The sequence below is a fragment of the Populus alba genome, chromosome 1, assembly GCF_005239225.2.
Source record: "Populus alba chromosome 1, ASM523922v2, whole genome shotgun sequence".
NCBI lineage: Eukaryota > Viridiplantae > Streptophyta > Magnoliopsida > Malpighiales > Salicaceae > Populus > Populus alba.
In genome coordinates this window covers 40296634-40310932 of record NC_133284.1, presented here as the reverse complement: position 1 = coordinate 40310932, position 14299 = coordinate 40296634, and positions in this window count along the sequence as shown.

Genomic DNA, 14299 nt, shown 5'->3' with positions numbered 1-14299 from the left:
AGGTTTTAAGTCTATAATTGTAATTCTCTATGTTAATTACATTCTAGTCCTTAAATTCTAAAATTTATTTACAATTTAATTTCTCACCAATAATTTTAATGTGTGTCAAACATTAGTTTCCCAATATATTGACTTGAATATAAATCATAATCTTAAATAAAATATGATTAAACAAATTAAATAATTTAACTTATTATCAATTCAATAAGTTGATTAATTTATATTTGAAAGTTAAATGCAATGTTTAATAATATATTATGATCCCACCAAATATTAGGAAAGTCATATAAGGTGACTTAAACTTTCAGTAACCAGTTTTTTAGTGTAACTATTATCCTTTCATCAAGAATGTTTTTATTTAGATATTAAAGCATGGAATATGTTTGCGATGACAAATCATATTTGTTATAAACACCATAGTCATTGCTTATTTGAATAAGATTTGAGACTATTTTTAAATTACAAATCACTTTGTGCAATGATTTTAAAATCAATATTATTTAAGAACATGCAAAACACCTTTTCTAATTTATCTAAGTGACGTGAACCCAAAAGGTAAGAATTGTAGAACCCGCATGTAAAAAGAAAAACACTAAGAAATCTAAAACCATATTTGGTTGATAAAAAGCTTGATACATAAATTACCTAAAACGAGGCACAAAATTTGTTGGAATGAAACCCCCCCTCAATGTTTATAAAAAATTATGAATGAAAAATATAAGGAAAATGCTGAAAAGACAGTTAATCTATGATAAGTCACTACAGTTCAATGAAGAACCAAAAGTATAAGAATCCTCTCATACACAAACGCATAATATGCAACAACAATAATAAATACCAATTTGAATAGTAAATCTTACAAAAATTATGATAGTGTTAGCAAATACCTAATCTTAATGGATTAATGAGTTGACATCAAACCTAATTTAAAAATAACCCAAAGTATGCGAAATAAAGTCTAAAGTATAATTTTTTTAAAAAAACCCAAGTCTGAAACTTAAAACACTAAAGTCACGTATATTAGTCTACAAGAACATAAAACTAAATGTTTCCTTTGCTCTTAACATAAAGAATATGCTCTCTTGCCCCTTCTTAAGTGATGCCTCGTTTTTGCAAGATATTTTTGAAATATGAAAAACATGTCAGTAGCAAGAATAATATGCCCTCACAAACACCCTTACATGTTTACACTCTAATAGATGTCGCTCCTCTCCTGTTTTACTAAAATATGATTTTTTTACAATAATATGCTCATCTTTTTGCCTTTTACCTCTCGTACTGACCATTTCAACATTTTAAAGAACTAATCTCAAACAACCAAAAAATAAACAACTTGGTAATTAAATCATTAGTATTTTAGACTTAAGAAGCAATAAAATAACAAAAAAACAACAAAGAAAATGAATTACATGTTGTTCTAGGATTAAAACAATAATATCTGGAGAGTGAATTAGGTGTTCCACTAATAATGTCAAATAATACAAATAGTCACACTAAGCATATATAACATAATAACCAACAATGTAATTAAAATGCTTGAAGTAAAAAGATAAGGACATAGAGATTGCAAACTCGGTTTTTAATATGGTTCGACAAGCCTTCATTCACACCTCAAGTACTAACCGCACTTGAGTCTTATATTTTTTTACTAATCCAAGTGAAAGACACAATGCCTTTGATAAATCCACACCAAGCAATTTCTCCATTTGAAGATGTCCTCTCTTCAAGATTTTTTTCTTGGTGACAATACCTCACCAATTGCCAATAGTTTATTCAAACTCTCAAGTATTTACAATTATGATTTGTTTATAACAAGATGCATTCTCTTAAATAGTAGATTATGCAATTAAAAATTATAATCTCTATAGCTCACTTAATAGCAATAAGGATGATTAAAGGAGGTGTGCAAGTGTAATAAGGGTGAGATTGTATACTCTTGTGCTAAAATATGGAGATTTAATTTAGCACCACTTAAATTATCTTATGATTGATGATTTTTAGTAGGTTTTTCTTTTGGAATAAATTCTATATCATGTATGTTTATGTTCATAATCTAGCTTTTATTTTGCATAAAAGAGAGCTATATGTATGTGTGTGTGTTTCCAAAAGAAACTAGCCTTATGAATGTCTCTAACAGCTAAAGCGATCTACAAATCCATATCATTTGGTTGATCAATTCCTTTAAAATTCCCAGATGTTCATCACTAATGAACAACAGTTGACCAATTCACCTGGTATGCTCAAACGGTTGATTAGTTTAGCTTAAAAACCAGTTTTGACAGTTTGAAACCTAATGAAACTTGAACCGTTTAAAAGGCATATCAATCATATTTATGCATGCAATGTGAAGTATATGAGTTCATTTTAGTTTGCTATTGTGTAAGATATAAAGATTTAACAATAAACTCTAAAATAAATCTTTATTAGCTAAGACTTCACTTACTTTGCATCTTGGACTCGTTGATAGATTTTTTCATTCAATTCCATGTACTTGTTGATGTGATCTTCATATAAAACCCGTTTAAACTTAATCTCATCCTAGCATATCATTACTCCAGCTTCCATTTAATTGTTATAAAAAAAATACAAGATATTATAAATAATAGTACGTGACTTATACATCAACAATTCCTCCTTTTGTATGATGACAAATAATGTATACTTATAGATATAAAAATATATATATATATATCTCCCTTTATATTTTGCAATAAAGTCCCTTAAAGACTTAAACAATAATATTCAATCTATAAATATATCTCTCCCTCTTAATTATGTAAACATGTGTTTATAGATATAAAGATATGTATCTCCCCCTATATCTATTTTTAGATTTAATGTATATCTATTTTATATTTTCTTATGTTCTCTCTTTCTTTGTCATTAATAAAAAGTAAATAGGGAAAGTTAAAAATATTAGAGAAATGAGACATAAAAACATAACATAATGTTTAAAATACAACATTCATTACACACAAGAAAAGAAAGTAAAATGAAAAGCACGAAAAACATGAGAAGTTGATGGTACAATCATCTAGGATGGTGGATAGCAAGAGAGTAAGCTAGCCATCATATCCTTGATATCTCGTAGCTCGCCAACTATATGCTCTTGATTAGAGAGGATGTGCGCTTATGATTCTTAAAGATAACTCACATCAGTCTTAATATAAGCTAGACGATCATCCATCCTAGATCTCTATAAGCTAGTAACAACATCTTCAGGAGAGGAAGCTGGAGGTGGTGTCTCAAACACATCAGCAAGCTTAGCATCACCACCAATATTTTGCTATTCTTCCTTATCATGCTTTTCTTTAGCTTGAGCACCAATTTGGTCTTTAGACATCCAAGTACCATAATTGGTCATAATATACCGTATCTTATTAAGTGTCCCAATATCTATTTCCATTCCATTTGAGGATGGATTCTTGTTTGTACCCGTGAGCAAGATATCAAAATACTAAAAAATAATAGATATGCATTGACTATATGGTAGAGATTTTTATTTTTGATCATGTGCCATAATGATATTCTTTATCATAATATAGAGGAGACTGATGCAACATTCTTTAATCATACATTCTATCAAATACATATCCATAAAAGTGACCTCATTATAATGCTCCTTTTTTGGTAGAATATTATATGCTCTTATACGGTGAAGAATCCTAGAACGTAAAAGCAAATCCTGGATTTTTTTTTTTGATCAAATGTAAGAAATTTATAGATCAAAAATGTTTGCAAGACAAGCTTGCGGTACAAGCTGGAACCCAGCAAAACAGAACATAGATCATAGGAAAGTGCCAGGGAACACACTCCCTAGCACTGGCCAGAACAAGAACAAAGATACATAAACATGGACAACCCCCATGTGGGCAACACATAAATACAGAAAGGGAATAAACTTCCCATAAACAGAAACTGAAAATCAGCGGAATACATGCTGAAAACAGCAGGCCTAATCCTAACAACTCCCCCGGCCAGACCAGCTAACCGAGGGAGAGAATTGACAGCATAGCAGCGAAACAAGCACTGCATCAGCACCCATGCAAAAACAGCAGAAGCTGCGTGAAGCAGCACCCAGCCAACCCTAAAGGCCATAACAAAGCTCTTCTGTAGCATACCGGAAGAGCATACACTAATACAATCCTACGCCAGCTCAAAAGATGGAGTAGGCCACCCAGCTGCAGCTTAAAGAGGCGCAACAAACAACCTGCATATAGCAGCAACAAACTAACAAACCTCTTAAGACAGAGGTTGATAGAGCAAAGGAACAGGCAATGAGAAGACATCATCATCGGCAATGAATCTACCCAATGCAAGCCAGAGAGGAATCCCCGCTGTCCATGTGAACGAAGGTAAGCTCAGGCTGCATAAAGCAGCAACAAACAATCCACAGTAGACAAAGAAATCCTCAGCAAGCAGGACTCCACTCATATCCAAAGCCACATCCACTGCGGTACACAAGTAGAGCACACAGAACCGCCAGATGGGCCAACTAGAGACGATAGGGGCATTCAAGCAGACTAAACTGACAGCATCAGCCGGAGCAACAGGATGAAGAAACCAAACGGTGGCTTACCAACATCCCAACATAAGGCTCCCTGGTCCACTAAGTAGCACGTTTATCTCCAGCGGCTAACAGCAGTTCAGATAAGCAGCAGTAGACATGAAGGAAGATAAGCTGAGTCACCAACCACTTCAACCTAGCAGAAAAGCCAGGGAAGTACACATCAAGGGCTCAAAGAGACCCAGCATATCAGGCTACATAAAGTAGCAATAAGCTAAACATCCATTCAGCCTAATCTACAAAGCAATGCACCCAGCCAAAATTACCGAGCCGGGAGGTAGATGAAACCCTACCGTAGTCAGGCGTTGATGAAATCAACCCATATACCAAGAGAATAAAAAACCCTAACCCCTTTAGTGCTAATGGAGAAGGCATCACCGATGGCTGAACAGAACAAAGAAAAACAGGAGACCCTATCGGGTCCCACAAGAAACAGATCTGGAATAATAAGAAAGTGGAGAGAAAGAATCAAACCTCCATCTATTTCAGAGCCACCAAATCATAAATAAAATCCCTTTCAGCAGAGACAGGAGCCCGATCTCTCCATGGTGTGATTGACTAGCGAAATCCCTATCATCAGGAAATTCAAGCCGTACACCCAGTTGACCATTATGCTGTGCTATGACCTTATCATACATAAAATCTCCAATGGTTGGTATGCTTTTAACTTCATAAACCCTAAGACCTTCATTGTTTACACCCAAAATATTTTCTAAAGTATCACGATCAAATTCAATTCGTTTATTTTGCAAATGATTGACTATTCTAGGCTCCATATTGATTCACATATTTACTAAAAGCTATTCTAATAAGCTTAGGATATATGGATTTTTCAAATGAAAAAGATTTTGCTAACCTATATAATCAAATATTGTATCTATCCTAAAATCACTTAGCATGCTTCCTAAACCTCTTTCAACAGCTATGGATTGATTAGTAAAAGAATTCGTTAACTTCTCTACATTATGACTTAAAGGGATATTATGATCATTTACCTTTTGTCTCATTGATTTTATATTTCTAGTACGTGTCTTAGGCGTTATGTAGAATTTGAGTGATTTGAAAGATGGGTTTCAGTTTAGGGTTAGGATTCTTCAATTTAAGGATTTTAAGAGTTTTTGCAAAGTGACAATAGTATTTATATTGATAAGCAACTAGTCAGCCAATTGCCTTAATTTGTTACACTAGTCAATTAGTTTAACCTAAACCTTGAATTTTTCTATAATTTCTTTTGATCCTTCCATATAGTTAAAATAAATTCTTTTGATGTAAAAAAATTGTCTAAAACATAAATAAATAAGAGAGTCAAACATTTAAAATTTAGGCAATAACAAAGGTTTTGCCTTATGTTTCAATCGGTCAGCTAGTTGTCCCAGATGTATGAACTAGTTGACCGGTTCACACAAATTATATATTTTTAGTTTTGATCAAAACAAATGTCTTATAAGACTAAAAGAATATTTTTTTTCCAACTTGTAGTCTCAAAAACCAAACCCATCTGAAACTTCAAAAAACTATTGTTCATCCAATACCTAACTCTTTGTTTCTCTGTTTCAACTGGTCGACTAATTTAATTTGTATAACAAACCGGTTGATTGGTTCATCCTAAATTTGCATCTAAAACAGTTTTGTACTAGAACAAATTTTTCATGCAAATATAGTATACATTTCATCATTTAAACATTCAACTTATCTCCAATAATATATACACAAAAAAAAATGCCTCAAATATCCTTAACATAAATAAAGCCTAAATTTCTTCATATTTCGTAAAAGCAATCTTTACCTAATAGATTTGTAAAAAAAATTGCAAGTTAATGTTCTATGTTAACAAACGCAAGTACAATGTCACCTTTCATCATGTGATCTCTTAGTAAGTGATTTCTTACTTCAATATACTTTGTACGTGAGTGTTGTATATGATTTTTAGATAGACTTATAGCACTTGTGTTATCACACATAATAGAGACATGCTCAAAATTAAGTCTAAAGTCTTTTAAGGTTTGTTTCATCCATAAGATTTTAGCACAATAACTACCCACTGCAATATATTTCACTTCAGTTGTTGATATGGCTAACAAGTTTTGTTTTTTGCTAGTCCAAGACATTAGAGACGATCCTAGAAAGCAACATGTTCCACTAATATTTTTTCTATCAGCTTTACATCCCGCAAAATCCATATCCAAACAACTAATTAAGTTCAACTTGTATCCTTTTATTTACCACAACCCTAAGTTGATTGTACCATACAAATATGAAAAATATGTTTTACAACACTCACATGAGATTCTTTTGCATATGCTTGAAAACATGCACATAGACAAACACTAAAAAAGATGCTTTCAACCAATCATACCTCAATATTTTTTGATGTTGATATTCTTACCATTTTCATCCATATCAAGCTTTGTTGATGTCGCCATAGGTGTGTCGGCTTTCTTTACTTGTTCCATCCCAAATCTTTTTAGTAAATCCTTAATGTACTTGTCTTGGTTGATGAGGATGCCATCTTTTATTTGCTTGATTTACAATCCAAGGAAGAATTTTAATTCTCCCATTATACTCATTTCAAATTCATCTTGCATGCATTTTGCAAAATCCTTACAAAGAGATTCATTAATAGCATCAAATATAATATCATTAACATATATTTGTACAATCAATATATCTTTATATTTTTTCTTTGTAAAGATGATGGTGTCAATTTTGCCAATATTGAAACCATTTTAAATGAGAAAAGACTTTAATTTAGCATACCAAGCTATAGTAGATTGTTTTAAACCATATAAAGTATTTTTGAGTTTGAAAACATAATCGGGAAAATGAAAGTTTTCAAAACCTTAAGGTTGTTCAACATATACCTTTTCCATGATAAAGTCATTTAAGAAAGTGCTTTTGACATCCATTTGAAAAAGTGTAAGGTCAACATGATATGCAAAAGGCTAAAAACATTCTAACAGATTCTAGTCTAGCCACGAGTGCAGAGGTTTCTTCAGAATCAATACCTTATTCTTAATTAAAACCTTTGGTGACTAGTCTAGCTTTGTTTATTATTATTATTATTATTATGGTCCCATGGTTATCTATTTTGTTCCTAAAAATCCATTTTATTCCTATAATGGATTGCTTTTTAGGTTTAGGGACTAGTTCCCAAATATTATTTTTTTCAAATTGGTTTTGCTTATTTTGCATGGCTAAGATCCCATTTGCACCCTTTTTGGCTTTTAGAAAGGATTTGGGATCTATATGTGAAGCAAATGCACAATGCTCATTGATGTTTCTAAGAGATGCTCTAGTCTTAGTTCCTTTAAATGGTTTACCAATAATTAACTTAGGAGGATGAGATCTTACATACCTTAGTTCTTTTAGTTGCACAAAAGATTTACTTGCAATATCTTGTTGATGACTTGTGTTTGGTTCATTCTTGATCATCTCTTTATTATTGTCCTTCATAGGTGTCCTATCATTAAGACTCAAATGTTGAACACTTTCATTTATATCATCTAGAATGTCATTAATTTTGTCTTTATGAGTTTCCTCAAGGACGATATGTATTGATTCTTCAAGATAAAATGTTATATTATTATAAACTATATAAACTTTGTTAGAGGAGGAATATCTAAGAAAAATACCAACATCGGATCTTGATTCAAACTTTTCCAAATTGTCTTTGGTGTTAAGAATAAAACATTTTGAGCCAAAAACTTTAAAATACAAGATATTGGGTTTCCTACCTCTCCAAAGCTCATAGGGAGTCTTTTTGAACTCTGGTCTCAAGATAACAAGGTTTAGAACATAACAAGAAGTGTTTACGACTTCTACCCATAAACATTTAGGAGTATTAAATTCATTTAACATTGTTCTTGCCATTTCTGGAAGAGATTGATTTTTCCTTTCTGCAACCCCATTTTATTAAGGAGTTCTAAGTATTGAAAAGTTATGGTGATATCTTTTTTCTTCATAAAACATTTCAAACAAATCACATATTAATTTACCACCATGATTGCTCCTTATGTTTATAATGGAAAACCTTTTTTTATTTTTAACTTTCTTTGAAAACTTTACAAATTCATAAATAGTTTCATCTTTTGATTTCAAAAACAAAACTCATGTGTATCTTGTAAAGTGATCTACAATCACAAACACATATCTAAAGGTTTTCCAGTAGAAATGTGATTTTTGCTTTTAAAGATGTGTTCACTTGTTTACCTATTCGGTAAGCATCACATAACTTATCCTTTTTGAATGCATTATGAGGAGTCTTTTAACAAACTTTTTTTTTATATATGTTTAAAAAGAATGTCCATACTTATATGACATAATTTTCTATGCCAAAGAAAACTATCATTAATGCTAGCAATAAAGTAACTTTTTATCCTCATGTATGCATCAATTTTAATCTTATAAATATTTTCTTTTCTATTACCAACAAGTAAAACTTTGTCATTTTCAAGGAGTAAGCAACATGCAATGTCAAACATGATTTTGTAGCCCTTATCACATAATTGAATAATACTTAGCAAATTATGTTTTAGATTATTTACAAGAAACATGTTTTCTATTAAGGGAGAATATTTACCTCCAATATTACTAACTCTAATGATCTTTTCTTTTGAGTTATCTCTAAATATGACTTTTCCACCTTAGATCTTGGTTATACTTGAAAATAATGAATTATTTCCGGTCATGTATCCTGAGCAAACACTATCCAAGAACCATTCCCTATATTCCCTTGATTTTTATACACACAAAATTAAGATGAGGTTTTTGGTAACCATACATTCTTAAGTCCTTTTTGATTAATGATGGTTCCTTTTGGAACATAAGTTGTGTTGCCAACTTTTTCCTTCTTCATAGGACATGCATAAATCAAATGACTCTTTTTCAATGAAATATATTTATGACCTAGCCTTTTAAACTCATCATACAATGATTCAAAGGTATCATGTAGTTCATCATAATAGAGGTCAGATTCATCATCGAAGAAGATACCTAATTATCGCTTTTTATTTCCATGAAACACATGTTTGTAACATGTTGTTCATCATTATTTAAGCTAGAGTCTGAGTCATCACTCTATGTTGCTTTCATTGCTTGCTTGTGATGAAAAATCTTCTTATTGTTTTGAAGGAGAGGGAAATTAACCTTAATATGTCCTGTCTTGTTGCACTTGTAGCATCTAAGTGCATTTTTACTAGATTCTTCCTTATTTCCATCATTTTAAAAGTTCACAAACTTTTTACCCTTTACTTTTTTTTTTCTTAAATATTTTTAGAATTTTGTTGTTATAAGTGCAATATCCTCCTTAATTTCTTCATTATCATCACCACTATCAATATAGTGTACAGTTTTGAATGTCGAATTCTTTTTTGGCTTCTCTTTAAGTTTTTGCTTTTTCATTTTGATTTCATGAGTTATTAGTGACCCAATGGGCTTTTCTAATATAAGTTTAGTGAGATCCTTAGCTTCCTAGATTGCCATTACCTTTGCTTCTCAAGACTTTGGCAATGACCTGAGAGTTTTGCTCAGAATATCGATATTAGTACAAGTCTTACTAAGAACATCCAAACATTATTGATAGTTGTCATTCTAGTAAACATACTAGTTATGAATTCATTTGGAATCATTTTGAATAACTTATATTAATATACAATCACATCAATTTTGGTTTTTTTAACTTGATTAGTACCTTCATGAGATTCTAAACATTTTTACTAGATGATATTATATTAAACTCATTTATATTCAAGGAACAATACAAAGTGTTTATAGGTTTAACATCCATAAAAAAATAACTTCTTATCATCATTGATACACTCACTTCTAGGTTTAGGAATTATTATATCATTTTAAATCTTAATAGGCTTGTGGGGTCCATTTTCAATTGAAAACCATAAATCATAATCAATGGATTGGAGATAGATAACCATCATAACTTTCTAATAAACATAATCATTGCCATCAAAGAAAGATGACCTAAAGGTAGATGCTCATTCATTTTGAATATTATAGTTAATGATTGTCATTTTACTCAAGTTTAAGCATACTTATATATATATATATATATATATATATATGAGAACTAAGATTTGATACCAATTGTTGTTATATGATTAAAGCAATAATAACACTTAGAGGGTGAATTAAGTGTTTCACTAATAATGCTAAATAATGTAGATAATCACACAAAACATATATAACATAATAATCAACAATACAATTAAAGTGCTTAAAGTAAAGAGATAAGGAAAAAAAATATTGCAAACTTTGTTTTTGATTTGATTCGACAAGCCTACATCCACATCTTAAGTACCAACTGTACTTAAGTATTAAGACACAATGCCCTTGATAAATCCATACCAATCAATTTCACCGCTTGAAGATGTCCTATTTTCAAGATTTTTTTCTTGGTGATAATACCTCACTAATTGCTAAGAGTTTATTTAAACTCTCAAGTGACTACAATTATGATTTGTTTACAACAAGATGCACTCTTTCAAGAAGTATAATATACAATTAAAAATTATAATCTATATGGCTTACTAAGGACAATTGAAGGTGTGTAAGTGTAATGATGGTGACATTTTATACGTTTGTGCCAGAATATGAAGATTTAATTTAGCACAACTTAGAGTATCTTAAGATTGATGATTTTTAATAGGTTTTTCTTTTGAAATAACTTTCATACCATGTATGTTCAGAATCTGCTTTATTTTGCATAAAAGAGAGCTATATATATATATATATATAAATATATATATAGAAACTAATCATAGGAATGTCTTTGACAGCTAAAATGGTCTATCAGTTCAATTGACCATATTATTTGGTCGACTGGTTCTTGTAAAATTTCCAAGTGTTCATCATAGAAGAATAACAGTTGACCGGTTCACTTGGTATGCTAAAATGGTCGATCAGTTCAGCTTAAAAACCAGTTTTGACACTTTCAAACCTGGTAAAACTTGAACTACTTAAAATGTATATTAATCCTATTTATGTATGCAACATGAAGTATGCGAGTTGATTTTAATTTGTTATTGTGTAAGATATAAAAATTTAACTATAAGCTCTAAAATGAATCCTTAGTAGCTATGTCTTCACTTGCTTTGCATCTTGCACTTATTAATGGATTTCTTCATTCATTTTCATATGCTTATTGATGTAATCTTCATATAGAACCTGTTTAAACTTAATATCATCCAAGCATATCATTAGTCCATTTTTTATTTAATTGTTATAATAAAAATACAAGATATGATAAATATTAATATGCGACCCATAGCTTAACATTACAAATATAAAAATGCTAAAGATTACAAATAAAAAATGAAAATGTTACGAAGACGCGAAAACAAACATGTAAGTAAAAAAACTAATGTAATATGACCCAATTAACCAAAAAAATATCTTTAAAATACTATTATGGCCTAATATTATGGAGGCAAATAAAAAAAATTTAATGCCAATTAACCCTATATGATTTATTTTGTAATTTCAGAATTACTCAAACCTAAGTATGTCGAAATAACCCTAAAATTAATATTTGAAATTAAGAAACCAAAAACCTGAAGAATATCAATTGCAAGCATATTTTTAAGACCCAGCCTGGTGGCTGACCCGGTCCAAGGCTTGAGTTTTGGGTTTTGACTGGGTCACTGGGTCGACCGAGTGAATTTTTTATTTTAAAATCAAAACGACGTCATTTTGATAATAAAAAAATAAATAAAAATCAACGGGTTTGCAGTCGGGTCTTGACCGGGTCAACCTACCGGGTCAGTCGGGTCAACTCGTTGGGTCAGCTAGGTCATACCAGGTTTTTTCTTCCCTTGTTTTTTTTTTCAACCTGGTGACCTGCCGGGCCAGGTTGGATTTCAAAACTATGATTATAAGTGTATATCTTTGAGTTTTTGAATTCAAGCTATTGTAATTTGAAGCCTGCGACTCAATTTTTGTAGATTACTTACTTCTTTTCTTTTATATATATGTATGTATGCGTACAAGCACGCATTACTAACTTTCTTTTGACAGTAATGAAATTCAAAGACTTTTTTTTAAACTATGTCATAAATTTCATAATTGAAAAAAGAACACAAAAACAAAACGGAAACTTAAAGATAAAAAGATATAACTTGATTTTAAAGTCATGTTTTAATACTAATTGAGGTGAACCTAAATGGTAATAACCCTAGAACCCACAGGCAAAAAAGAACAAACCCAATAAAGTTAAAATTATATTTGGTTGATTAAAGCTCGATATAACAATTACTTAAATCAAGGCATCAAGACTATTAAAATGAAAATCACACATAATATTATAAGGAATTGTAAATTAGAAATTTAAAGAAGACGCTATAAAAACAATTATTCTTCAATAAATAAAGATAGTTCAATGAAAAAAAATAAAAATATAAGAATTTTATCACACATAAGCACACAAAATGCGACAAAAATAATCAATATCAATCTAAATAGTAACTTGCAAAAGAGTACTTATAGTATTGAAAAAGATATAATCCTAATGGACCAAAGGGTTGGCATTAAACCCAATTTAAAAATAACTTATAGTATGTGAAATAAAGCCTAAAGTATTAAAAAAAAAAAAACCCAATTCTAAGACTTAAAATACTAAAGTTGTACAAAATAGTCTAAAAGAGCAAAAAATTGAATGTTTCCATCCATAAAGGCCTTTTAGCCGACCTACTATCTTTGAAAACAAGGATAATTGTTTTTGCCCTTTTGTTTCCATGTAGAACGAGAAAAACTTCCAGATACGCTTGTTGCCACCCCTTAGTTTCAGTGTAGAATATGACTCCTTATTAACTCTATTCCTTTATCAACTAAGAATTGTTAAGTTGCCAAACTTATCTAATATGAACAATTTTATTGCCTTAAATGTTTCCATATATAACAAGGACTCCTAACTGATATGAAATCAATAAAACATATTAATTAATCAAGGTTGTCTATGCTCTATTTGGACAACCCACCATTGTGAAGTAATTAGGCATGTGTTGTAGATAAATTAGCCCCCTCTTACATATAAATTAAATTGATTAAAGTGTGATCATCACTTGTTGTAGTCTCTTTAAAATTTATTTTGGCTCAAATACTCTGAATAAACCTATTGTATGCATAATTTAGCTTTTCCCTCTTTAATCACGTAATTGGTCTAATTAGCACTTCTAATGGGTTCTTTGGTGTTGAAGGTTGCATTATAGACTAATCCACATCATTAGGGCAATGTATTATCTATTAATTACTCAAATACTTTCAAATAATCTATGTTATGCTTAATATCTACTATTTTATTATATATATATATATTACTATTGATTAAGTTAATCTATAGTTAGGATCAAAACATAACATTTTTCATATAAGATAACTTGGTAAGTTCACGTCTATGGATCACTTACACAACTGTCAAGTGAGTCTTTCAATATACACAAGTGATCTTTCCATATGAATTTCTCAAATAGATCAATTCAATGTATATATTATTTAACAAACACCTACATAATAATTTTAGGTATCATTAATATCTTACATTATGAGAATAACTAATTTTTTTATAAAAAAAAAGAACATAATATATACCGATCTCAACAACTTTAATCAATATCCAATCTTAATAGAGCATTGACCATAAATATTTATAAACAATATTTTGATACAATACGAATTCTCATATTTATAACCACTTTATAATTTTCTTTGCAAATAATTTGTCTC